Source organism: Marmota marmota, unplaced genomic scaffold, assembly GCF_001458135.2.
Source record: "Marmota marmota marmota unplaced genomic scaffold, marMar, whole genome shotgun sequence".
Lineage (NCBI taxonomy): Eukaryota > Metazoa > Chordata > Mammalia > Rodentia > Sciuridae > Marmota > Marmota marmota.
In genome coordinates this window covers 28661257-28675019 of record NW_026000068.1, presented here as the reverse complement: position 1 = coordinate 28675019, position 13763 = coordinate 28661257, and the positions used below count along the sequence as shown (strand labels likewise).

The 13763-nt window shown below is 31.4% G+C and overlaps 1 protein-coding gene across 50 annotated transcripts in view; it reads right to left on the bottom strand.

Moving 5' to 3' along the window:
* Positions 1-13763, bottom strand: part of Adgrl2 (adhesion G protein-coupled receptor L2) — a 624560-nt gene that overhangs the window by 53844 nt on the left and 556953 nt on the right. The gene's annotated exons all lie outside the window — the stretch shown is intronic.

Sequence of the window (13763 nt, the reverse complement as noted above, 5' to 3'; positions counted from 1 at the left end):
TAAGCAAAATACAGCTAATAGTTCTCCATTATTACAATATTATACATTTTAATTTGAGTCTTTGACATATTCAATATGTACTAGGGGAGAAAAAGAGCTTACCAGGATACCTGCTGATATACTTAATAATTAAAATTGCAAATAATAATAATACTATGATCAGAAACATGTAATTATAAATTGAATAGCTAATATGGAAGTTTTAATAATATAAAAACAATGTTAAAGCATCCTCAAGTCCAGTTTTGTGTTCAATATTATATTATAGGCACTGTCTACACTCTTGAATACCAAGCTAGGAGATCTCACCTTACATATGATGGCCTGCATAAATGACAGAATCCTTTTAAAGCCTTTAGCACATACTAAATATCTAAGCATCATTGTTACCTTCATAGACCAATGTGCTCACACTATTAATGATAGGACAATGTACCTTGGTTCTTCTAAACATTAAAAAGAATGTCAGTATATGACCTTGATTGTTAAATGTGATTCTATTTGAATAAAAAAATGGATTGTTTCAAAAAAAAAAAAAAAAAAGAAAAGAATGTCAGTAACATAAAGCATAAAGTGTCCTACATATAATTCTACAGAATTTTCTTTGGTTGTCATTTTCACCATCAAAAGTCGTAGAATTGAGTCAGAATTCTAGGCAAGATATTTAAGTTCTATAAACTGGTCCAGATGTTCTTTTTATAAGCTTGGTAAAGGCAAGAACTATTTCTTTTATAATTTAATTTGATTACAACCCAATGGAATGGAATGTTTGCAGGAGTTTTATTGTGTTTTCTGATCTTATATGCATTAAAAAGGCAAAGCAAGCAGAACAACAGCATTATAACAAAATTTATTTAACAATTTGAATACCAAATATCCTATAGTGCATAAAATAACCAAACTACAAAATAACACTACAAAGAATTCTGAAGAGGTGGCCCCATTTCTAGCACAACTAACCAAACGGCAGTAGAAGCAGAATCACATTAAGAGGGTGGATATATTAACTCATGCACCTAGGTGTCATCAACCCAGAACCAAGTTGCTTCTCTTTTGAAGACAGACAAAATGTGAAAACATTTACAAGAATAAATAAGTACACTTCATAATTCAAAATATACTATAGCAAACTTCAAATGAATCATAAATGTTAAATAAATGACAATGAATATTGCTTGTACAGATATTAAAAAATAATGATTAACTTTCCTCGTGATTACTCTATAATGCAGTGTGGCACTCATTTTCAAAACACACACATAACTGTAATGTTTAAGAACACGGACAATACACATGGTGTACTGTCAGTCTTTTGCAATATTCAAAGACATTTGCCAGTGGTTCACCATTTATTGTAAATGAATTAATTTTACATGAGATATGAAAAATTGTGCTCTATACGTATAACATGAATTGTAAGGCATTCTGCTGTCATATATTTTAAAAAAATTAATAAAAAATCTACATGAATCACAAAACCTATTGTATACCCTGAAATTTAAAGAACATGTGGATTTAGGATTTCTCTAGCTCAATATCTAACGTTTCAATCAGTACAAAAACGGAATTCTGATGTTACATTTTTCTTCTTTCTTATATTGTACAAGAGGTCTCACCACTTTTTTAAAGATGTTTGATCTCCCAGGAATCTTCAATCAGTAACCTGATCATCATCAAAAACTAATGTCCTTTTATTCCCTTTCTTGTGTTTATTCATACCTATAGGGATCCTCACGTTATCTCATGTTCACATCTCTCAGATATGAGGAATATAAACTTCTGTATGTCAGATATCACTTTCATATACTCCCTCAGTATACATTTCATAACCATTCAATCAAATTCTGCTGTTTCCAATAACTTTAAAATACTCTCATTGGGCCTGGGGCTATGGCTCAGTGCTAGTGTGCTTACCTAGTATGTGTGAGGCGCTGAGTTCAATCCTCAACACCACATAAAAATAAATAAATAAAATAAAGTTATTGTGTCCAACTACAACTAAAAATATATATTTTAAAAAATACACTCATTGTAGAAACTGCATAAAGTAACAATTCTACTAATGGACAAACTTGTTGTATACTTCATTACCCTTCCCTTCTCACTGAAGGCTCCTCTCATATCACCAAAGTATGAATAGGGAAAAGAGAAAAGGGCTTGTCTTCAAGGTTGAAATATATCAAGGAGAAAAAGGAAGTACCTCAAAGATTTGAGAATCTATATCACCTTCCAAAAAATAAATATAAAATAAAGAATACATTGTAGAGTACCAAATTTTCCCCATGATCAATCAGATGAATAAATATGACTTCGATGTGGAATTAGAAACCTTTTATTTTCTATTTCTCAATGTCACAGTACATTTTTCAAGAAGTAAATAAGGCAGAAGCAATGCAGCTTCTCGTTCAATTTTGATAGAACGAAGACCAATACCATAAAATGAAAAATAACTGCCCATATATAATTTTTCCCGAACAATTCTGCATTAATCATCTTACCACAATTATGAGTTAAAATTAATGTCAAAGGTGATTATGATAGTTTATGCCAACCACATTATTTTTATTTCTTTAATCTCATTGTATAAAGCATTCACTTTAATGCAGTAAATAATGTTAACTCTGTGTCTGTTTTCTTAAGTGAAACTGAAGGGAAGAAAACTTAATGTAGTTCCTGCAAATAAAATTATATAGATTTCTAGAATTCACAGTTTTCCGTGATATTAAAAATGTCATTTTACATTTGAAAATTTACAATATAGAAATATGAAGTATGAGAAATTAATCTTGAGGAAAAATTGGGAATTTTAGGACTGAAATAATAAAGAGTAAACAAGAAAAAGGAACTCAACTGTAAAAAGAATAAGAAAACCAGAGCCATGCGTACGAGTACCTTTATGCATGGAAATGAATCTAAACTTTTAAAGAACCAAATTGTGAAAATAAAAATATAGACCATTTATTCCTTTGTGAATGAAGGAAATGGCCTTAAATTCTCCAATCAGACTAAATTTGGAAACAGGAGGGGGAAAGAAATACCCAATATAATCTGTTAATGCTAAGAAAAATCTAAATGTTCATTGACTGATAAAGATTGTAAAAGTATAAATTGCTATCATTTCAAAAAATGGAGAAAAAGAAAGCAATTACTTAGCCACAAAAGCAAAGTAAATTTCCACCAAGGGCTCAGCTTTAAGTTTTCATTCTATTTTAAATAAAATAAAGAGGCACACTAAGCCAAGAAAGGAAATGCATTCGGTGGTTTGCATTTTTAGTGCCAGGCATAGTTTCTGGTGTGAATTTCTCCCTCTTCCCCCACATAAAAAGATTTTGTTATCAATAAATTTATCATTGTATTAGCAATTAAAATATCAGTATTCTCTAGAATACCATGTGGATTTGTTACTATGTTGAGAACCTACACTTTTCTAAGATGTTAAGCATGAAAATTGAGTATAAATGAGTACAAAGCAGAATAGAAAGAACAGGGATTTTAAAACTGATAAACCACTGGTCATAATTCAAAGAAACTGCAACTATATTTCATCATAAAATAGTGGATACTAGACATGTTTTAAACATTTCAACTTTCAAATAACTGTTTTTTTGTTATTTTGTATTTATAAAGTTCACAGCTGAGTTGGGGTAGTTAAAGCCATAGTGTTTTGCAAAGTGTGGTCTTCAAACCAGAATCAATTTGGGAGACTGTTAGAAATGCAAATTATCAGACCCATCCAGAAATACCAGCTTTCAGAAAGCCTGGGGTTAGGTACCTAGTCATGGCAGTATTAAGGCTCTGATGGTGATTCTGATGTTTGCTCAGATGATTGATTGAGAATTACATAAAACATGATAGCTTTAGATGCTTTATTTAAAAATAAATTTATATGATTACATATGCTTGAGGTCTATAAAACTAAATACCTGTAAAATAGAAAACAAGTTATGAGTTCAACTGAAGCAAAAGTATGTAACAAAATTTACAACAGTGTGTTCTTTCCTAATTTTAAACATAGGAATTAAGGGTTTTAGTTGTTCTGATTTTAAATAAATCATCTAATTATTTGTCAATTCCTGACATGGAAAGTCAAAAAAAAGTACCATATCTAATTACATGCCTATATCACATATACACCCTTTTAACAGATAAGAGGAAAAGTATAATCCTTTCCTAAAAATGTACTAGCTAATGAAAATCTCCAACATAACCTGGAAATTGAATGTTTGACAATCTATAAAAATAAACTATGTTCCATAGGAAGAAAACACAATTAAAAACAAAATATGATATTTGGGGTAAAAATGGGAGCTCATAACCCACTTGAATCAAAGTGTGAAATATGATATATCAAGAACTATGTAATGTTTTGAACAGCCAAAAATAAAAAATTAAAAAAAAAAACAACAACAACAACAAAAATATGATCCATTGTAGTCACTGCTAATTTTTCTATACTTAATCTTTGAATTGCATATTCAAATATTTATTAGTGGCTCAAATCTAAGTCAATAAAAATAATTGTTTTTAGAGAGAAATCAGGGGCATAATAGCAGGGCTTACAAATATCTAATCAATATCAGGGGTATAATTCACGATTTGATACTACCTAGAAGGCAAATCTAGAAGTATTTCTTAGTCCCAAATTCAACACATTTGATCATTTTTAATATTTCTCTAGAGCCATTTCTAAAACCAAAAATCAAAGAGTCAAGAAAATAACCATATATATGATAAAATAAAAAATTTGATCATGAATCAAGAGTGGATAGGTGAATTGTGTAAATGTATTATTTCCTTTCTCTGTCAAATTTTAAGTTTTAGAGACTTGCTGATGAGTCTCCTTTATGTTATTTTCATTGTTTAGGGTTCTTTTAAGTTTGTCTTCTTCCCCCCTCCGTTTTTAAATGTGGATTTCATTGAGTTGATCTTTTAACAATCTGCAACCTAGATAATTTGTAAATTTAAAGTTTTAATAAACTTGAAATTAGAAAATCAAAAGATTTTCTCCTCTACCTTGCTCACAATTATAAAGACTACATATAGTCCCTGCTATTGTTTAGATATGAGGTGTCCCCAAAAATCTCTTGTGTTAATGCACTAATGTTCATGGATGGAATGTTTGTATTGTGAGAGCTGTGACCTCATCAGTCCATCCTAGTTTGAATGGACTGACTTGGTGGTAACTGTAGATAGGTGGGGCATGGCTAAAGGAGGTGGGTCACTGGGGCATGCAAGAATTCAACTTTCCTGAGGCCCTTTCCACTCTCTCTGTTTCCTGTCTAGCATGAGGTGAGTAGCTTTCCTACTCCATACCCTCTGCCACAATGTTCTTCCCTACTTCAGGCCCAAAGCAATGAGGTTGGCTAGCCATGGTGGACTGATCCTCAAAAACCAATAGCCCAAAATAAACTTTTCCTTCTTTAAGTTCTTATCAGGTATTTAGTCATATAAGAAAAACTGACTAACAGTACTACATTCAACATAAAAATTCCATATATAATAAAATAAATCCACTAATAAATGCTTTATAACATTTTCACAATCTAATACCAGAATAAAAGCATTAATTCTCACATTAATATTCATAAAACTTACATTTTACTGATTAAATCCATCAGACAAAACAAAGAAAATCCCAGATTCTGCTTTTTGGTCCTAAGCTGGTTTAAATGGGGTAAAAATGTAGAATTTTAGACATTATTTTAATACTCATCCTTATATTGTTTTTACCCTAAATGTGGGGAGGATGAGAATAAAAGAAGTGAATCCAAATGTTCATCTCCAAAAGCTGAAGAAATAATTTTAGAGATTAGTTGCTCAATTCCCTTCGTATTTACTGAATACATTTTGTGATTAGCAAAAAAAAGTCAGAGTAATTGTTCAAAATTAGTGATACTGCTCAGGCTTGTGCACAATATTTAGGAGAAGAAATGTTGAAAAATACTTTAAGAAATATCAAATATATATCTAAACAATCACAATCAGCAGATACCAAAAATGAAAATGTATTGTAAATAGTATATTTTATTTTTCATATGGAATAAATGTTCTCTGGTCTCAATAAGAACTTTTAGAGCATCCACAGTACATTTTTAAATCAAAGTTCTTAAGAAAAAAGTCTAATTATTGAAAAGGCACTTTATAAAAGTATGTCATTAGTTTATATACTAGTAAATAGAAATTACATAGAAAATGTCACGCACAGATTAGCAGAAGTATTTTGAAGAAAGTATTTTTTGTGGAAATAAATAAGTTTTGTTGCTTATGGAACACTAATACAAATTATTTATATATACCTTTTCCTTAACCTTTAAAAATAAGTGAGAGGCAGCACAATGCACAAATTACTGATTATAATCTTGGAACAAATTGTATCAAAAAACATACCCTCTGTTATGAAGAAAAATCATGTGCTAATTGGGAAGATTAGTGTTTAAAAGCAAAGACTTTAAAATCAGAAAGAAATAGGGTGTAAGTTTCAAGTTGGCTGCTTATTTAACTGAGACCATAAGCAATACATTAAGCCTTTCCTCTTAGCTTTCTCTTCTGTAAAATGTAATAACTGTTACAGAACTGTGTTAAGGATAAAGCAGGAAAAGTCTTCCACAAAATGCCTGGAAAACAAATGTCAACAAGTGTGAATTGCTACCATCAGGGAAAATATCAATAATGATGCCCCTCATATAAAGTGGACATAGATCTACAAATCATAGAGAAGCAAAAGAACTTTTCCTTTTCCGGAGCCATCCTTGTACTACTATTCCTTCCTGTGTACAGCTTTAAAAAACAGGCCAAACTATTCATGCAAATTTGTTTCTACTGCAACTCTAATCTTGAATTGTACAATGCGCAACAAATTGCTTTTACTCTTCTTTTGATTATCTTATGCTCATTATTACTCTTTACCAAGTGCAAAGTATGGAGATGAGACTCCATGTGTAATCTATTGTGAGAGGTGTTTTAATCAATAGCCTTGTTCTGCTGATTAAGCAAGAGCTTCTGTTTTGGCAAGATAACATTAGTTTCTCCAGTCATGCTCCAAAAACCATTGGGAATCTTCAGCAGATCATTAGATATGCTACAATAAAGCTTTGGTGCATTTCCTTTTCTTCCTTAAATTACTTCTTCACTGTCCCATCTTTCCCCCGTCACTGATGGCACTGCATTATTATTGTAGCTCCCCTGAAACTTGCACTAGAGCTATGTCTCCAGGCCATAGGATGCCATTTTCAATTGAAGCTTCTACTTGAAAATATAAATTAAGAAAATTTCATTATCTCCTGCCAGGGGCCATTATTCACCACAGTTCTAAGGAAGATTAAAAATGCAAAATCCACCAACTTGAACAAATACTTCAGCATTCAACAGCTCAGTGTATCATGACAAAAACTAAATTCAAGTTTGCTTAAATTTGAAATTGTCCTTTGAAATACAACTCTTTATTATTGAGATTCTACGTTAAGTGAAAATTGCCTCAATGATTTCTTTCTCTAATTGGCATCTGTTATTTTTAAATTTCAATATAAAATATGTCTTTTTTTTTCCACTAAGTTACCTCTTAGTTAAAACTGCTCACTTTTTTAAAGATGAAATAAATGCTTTCAAGGTACCAGAATAACACGTGATGACATCTCTTTTCAAAAGGCCAGATATAAACAGAAAATTCACAGGAATATCCTAGAAGAACTTAGTCCACAACACAGGTGAATTATACATCCTAAATGAACACAAAATCTCTAGCTGAATCATTTAATAGAAATACATAGTCTAATTAATGGGAATAGGAATGACATCCACTCCCAAGCCTCAATTACTACACAAGAATAAATTATATGTTGATCAGTATATTTACTCTATTCAAATGCACAAGTTAAGAAAATTTAGAAACCCTGCCACAAAGGGATGAGTGAGGGAACTAAAGAGAAAAAAGAAAGAAAAACTGCCAATTTATAAATTTGTATTGGAATTGATTATATGCTTAGCACATAATAAGAATTCAGTAAGTGTTTCTGAATGAATAAAATGATAAATTTAAGGTTAACCTGGTTATTTTTGCTTGTAAATACAACATGCTTAACCGAAAATAAACACCAGAGATATCCAATTCTGTTTCAATCAGCTCTGCTTCTCAAAAGAATTCTGTCAATTTGGACAGTTTCGTAACATGAAAGCTGATAAGAAACACTTAAAATACAGATTATCTGCTTAAGAGAAAGAAAAAAAATATTCTTTAACTTCCAATCATTCCATATGCACTAACAATTCCAAAAGATCTAGTACTCTGGTCACTAGAACACTTTTTTATATCACTCCAAATTTAGAACAAATTTTTACAAACACAGCAGATGACCTTAATAATGCAGGAATAGGTGAGCTTCAATGCAGACAGATTTGCTCAAACAAAGTAATCAAGTGAACTAAAGGAGATACAGAGAATTTATGCTCAAGATACAGGGTTGCAATCGTTCTCTCAGATGCAAAAGGAAAACTGTTGAATGTTAAATCAAACCTTTGTTCTATTTTTTTAATAATGAAATGTTCTTATATCATCTAAACTTTTGTGGAGCCAACAAAATTAGTTCCTGCTTTCTTTAAATATTTATTAAATCATGGTTTGTGAGCTTAACTAATTGCTAGGTAAACATAACATTAGAACGCTAAATGGTGTGTAATTAATATGGCAAAAAAAAGGTGTTTTATAGTAATAGTCTCATTTGTCACGAGTATGCTTTCATAATTTAATAATTTGAGAAGCATAAAATTTCTAACTATCATAGAATTTAATTCTTTAGGCACTTTATGCATCACACCACATTGTGTTACTTAAAGTATTCTGAAATTATTGCTGAAATGCAGTTGCTACTGTACAAAAATCTGAGAGGATAATATGCTTGAATATGGACAGATACATGGACACTAAAATTAGGAAAATTTACACAATACTGATTTTTTTAGGTTTACAACTGTGATTAAATCTTTGAAACTGAATATGCCAAAAAAATAATAGAAAACCCTGATTTATTATTTAAATGATAACCATAAAATATAATTGAGAACCGAATATAAACATAAATCTATTTGACTGAAAAAGAATGTTGTGCATAAGAGAAACAGAAAGCCCTTTCCCCATAATGTAAGTATTAGGTAACCTAAAGCCTGTCAACAGAAGCCTGACAATAAGATCCTGTTCAAACTCATTTCTAGAAAGTTGCCATTCCATTTTTTCAGATGTTGAAAACAGGAATAACATAAAAGTGATATCTTGCAGTATCATTTTGTACCTGGGTAAAATATTGTCCCAGGAATCATAACCACAAAGCATGTATATTTTAACATTTATAGTTAATGTGGATTTTAGAAACTTTAGATTTTTTACTTCAGAATTTCACATTAATTACTAAAACAAGCATTTTTAAATGAAATGCTGTGCTAAAAACAACTTTCTATGTTTTAGAAACCTCTGAAATTCCTTGCAGTTTTTACTGGACCTTGGGGTCAGTTTAATGCAAATGAGGCTTGACTTATTCAGAGCCTTATTAATCCAGTACAAAATCTCTTGTTTACAGAAATGCACATTCAACATAAATGTGCTTGCTTTTATTAGCAAAATAAGAAGTATTTATTTACAAAGCATGCCACTGAGACTAAGTTTCATTCACTGGGTCATCAGGTCTAACTATTTAATGAAAGAAATAAGATAATTTAAGTAGAGAAATAAACAATAAAATTTTAAAATATTTTTTAAAATTTTGCATCTGTGCTCAAATTTTCAAGACCTCCATTTTTAATAATTTAAAAAAATTATGACCTGTATCAGTTAAGAGCAATTATTTATAAAAATGTTAACCTACTACAGTTTGCACTTGTAGAAACTATCACATTTTTAACAAGGGAAATGGGAAATCGCTATGGGATGCCCTAGTTAGATTAAATTAGCAAGAAACTTGTTACCAGACTATATAAAAGACACAGTGTAATAAGACGTGACCTTGCAGAGCCTTGGAGCCAATCTGTGATGTTTTTCCTTCCTATAACCCTTGCTAATTATCTGCAAAGTTACAGACCCTTTTGTCGTGGGTTATTTTTCATCAAATTGTGAGGGGATTTTGGTTTCTAAATATTTAATTAGTTTTGTTATGATATGAGAATTGTTGTACATGCCAAGCAGTTCGATTTTCATACTCTATTCCTTCTAATTATCCTCAGGTTTAGATTGGTCATCCTGAATCTTTTCTGTTTGTAATTATTTACTTCTTAAAGATCATTCAGTGAAGAAATATTTTCACCCTTATGGCTCTTCTTTTCCACAAATGGCTTTTCTGGTCCGTTAATTACCCGCTCAGAGGATTAGAGTTTGAAATAATGCAAAAGAACCTGCAACTAAAAGGAGTTTTAGAGGGCAAAACCCAGTAAACTAGATTTGTGTTGTTGCTATTTTAAATTCATATTAAAGATTACTCCCTTGGTTTGGATATGATTTTGTAATAAGAAAATTATGCCATAAGGATTTTTTTTCTGACTCTGAAAATGTTAGATAGGGTGCCATTTGGTCAGCATTATAACAAATATAAATAAGACAAGCAAATTTCTAGTCTAATTGATAGCTAGTGTAAATAATTTCCACTTTTACAGACCTCACTGTGATTACAGCAAGGTAATGATGTTGACAAACTTCTTACAAAATCTAAGTGCAGAAATAAAATCGTCCTAAGACTTTGGAAGTGTGACTTTTTAAAATTTTGCACTATGTGAAACTTGAAAGTATATTTCAATTATTTTAATCCATTTGGGAAAGGTATATTAGTTTTTATTAAAATGACTTTTTATTCTATTAGTACATTTTTGTTTGTTTATTTTGGGTTTTTCCCAGTGCTGGATATCTAATTCGATGCCTTACACATGCTAGCCAAGTGCCCTACCACCGAGCCATAGCCCAAGTCATTGACTTTTTTTTGAACAAGAGTCAGGAAAGCTTTGTTATTCATTAACCATGCTGAATTTTGCATTTTTTGAATACTTTATTTCTTCATCAAACTTATTTTTCAGCTAACTACACTTTTCTTATTATTACTTCTATCTTAATTTACTTTCCTGACTCAACTTCTAAGATATTTTGGTAGTAAAATATTTGACCCTGTTTATTACAAAATGCATACAAATATCTTCTGTAAAGTATGAATAATATCTTAATATGAAAAGATTTAATAAATCAATGTTGCAGGGCACGGTAAATTCTTAGACCTAATATTTTTCCAAAGGTAAACATAGGGAAAACTCATTCTCAAAATCCTGTGCAACTACTTTGCACAAAAAAAGATTACATGAATCTTTTCCTAAATACCTATTTTTAACTTTGTACCTCACAAAAACCATGACCTATGCTTCCTTAGGTCACTCTTTCCAATCTAGAAAGAATATACCTTGTCATTTACTTATTGTGATTCTACCCTTCTAGTCAAATTACATCCCATCTTCCCAGGAATTTTCATAAAAACATTCAGTTCTAAGAAAATATTTTTCCCCCAATTTAAAAATCTTATCAGCAAGAAATATGTTAATAACAAGTTTGAGCATTAATTCTAAATCATCAACAAATACAGTACTATCAAATTCTGGCCACAAAACCTTGATGTCAAGAAAATTTTTACTTAGGAAATTAAATGAGATTAATCAAATTATGTTATGTGGATATACAAATATGGCATGATGAATCCTACTGTGAAGTATATAGTACAATTGTAATGCACCATGTAAAAAAGTAAAACAGAAAACAAACAAACAAACAAACAAAAAACCCTGTTTAACTGCCTTGGATTAGAAATGGAGAATGGGGCCAGGCCTGGAAGTGTGGTAGCTGAAATTTTGCTCCAAGATACTCCCTTTGCTCTCCCTTCCCCTTCACCTCACTTACCTCTAAGCCTGAGGTTCTCCAGGAAATCAATTTTAAAATCACTTATCTAATATAATACTTCATGAATACGGATAAACAATTAAGGCCTAGAGAATTTGTCTGAATTACCAAAACCACACCCTACAAAAAAGCAACTCTACTATACCAACTACTCCATGTGTGCAGCTAAGTACTAGTTTCCACAAAAAGCATGGCAGGAAGTACAACCTTTTCATGTAGATTTTGAGAATTTTGAGATCTATGTAATTTAAAACTCAGCACAATAATGAATTACTATAAACGCTTCTTAAACTATTTCTTCCTTCCCCAGAAGATGGATTTGAAGGAACCTAAGTCCCTCAAGTGGGAAATTATCAGAGCTTAGGATACTATACTTCTAGTCTAGCCTGCTATTTTCCAGTTCCCAGGGGTGCCCTCTGCAGAACAGCCACTGCTCCTCACATTCTTGAGGAAGTTTTCCTGAAAACACATGTGCATGCATGCATGTGGGGATGGACACACACACACACACACACACACAGACCATCCTGAGGCAGATGGAAGGAAGCCAGCAGCAACTGTGCTGGCCAAAAGGTATGCACTTCTCCCCTGGCCACCCAAACATGAAGTGATCGTTCCCTCCTGTACTTACAAAGGTCAATGTAATTAATTTGACAATTAATCACATTCTGCTTTTTGTCACCTCTTCTACATTTTGCATTTTAGTTATTCAACTCACCAAGTATTTCATGTGTCTAGAGTTAAACTGTATAGATCATATGTTCTTGTTTACTTATTTCCCAAATACTCCAAAGTGGGTTGGGCACTTGAATGGATCAGGTTTCACACAGTGACCTTGATTTGCTTCCAGGACCTTAGTTTTACCCTTCTCTTAGATGTCAGGCTTCTTTCAAATCCATCCTAATGCCTTGTTCTATTTTCAGCAAGTGCTTATTCAATAAAAACTTTCTATACTGGAATACTTATTCTGCTCTATTTTAATCAAAAGTATTTTAAGGAAAGAACAACTCAAAATGTCTTGTGATATATACCAGTTATCATTTCCTTTAAAAAAAATATATATATATATACACACACACATTGCAGAATATATACATATCTATCTATCTATCTATATATATATATATATATATATATATATATACACACACACACACACTGCAGAAATTCTGTATAGATATTTACCCGACTATTCTGTAAAAAAAAAAAAAAGAGAGAGAGAGAGAGAGATAGATTTAAATAAAAAAATTAAGGCCAAAAGCTGGAAACAAATTCTTGAGATAGCCTGAGCAGCAGAGTAGGTATGAAAGGTGTATGTGGGGTGTGTGGAGACCCTTAATACTGATAATCTGAATATAAATAACCAAATTCATCAGAGACTTATAAAGAGATGGATACTCTGTGGTTCGTACACTCTCAAATTTAATGGAGACTCACCTGAGTGATAAATATATGACAAATTTCACTGGCTTACTTCTGATAAATCAGAACTAATCTTTAATCATGACAAAATATTCATAATCTAATCCTTTTATCAAATTGACTACCACTGCAGGAGTTTCATGTGTTTGCACAATTAAAAACCCCATGTTAGCTGTATATAATAAGGCATTACATTTGATGCAAATCCTTTTCTATTGAAATAAGTGCCAAGCTGACAGCAGGAAGTAGCTGATAAGAAAGCAACAAGGCATTGCTGATGGCATTCCTGATAACTGAACACCAACTCATAAGCATTCAGTTTACAGCCTATTTCCCAAAGAGCTCTTTTCTAAAAAGCAGAGATCAAGGGAAGTATCCTTTTGCTGTAACTCAGTCACAAAGGCAAGAAATTATCTTTAATAAGAAAGAA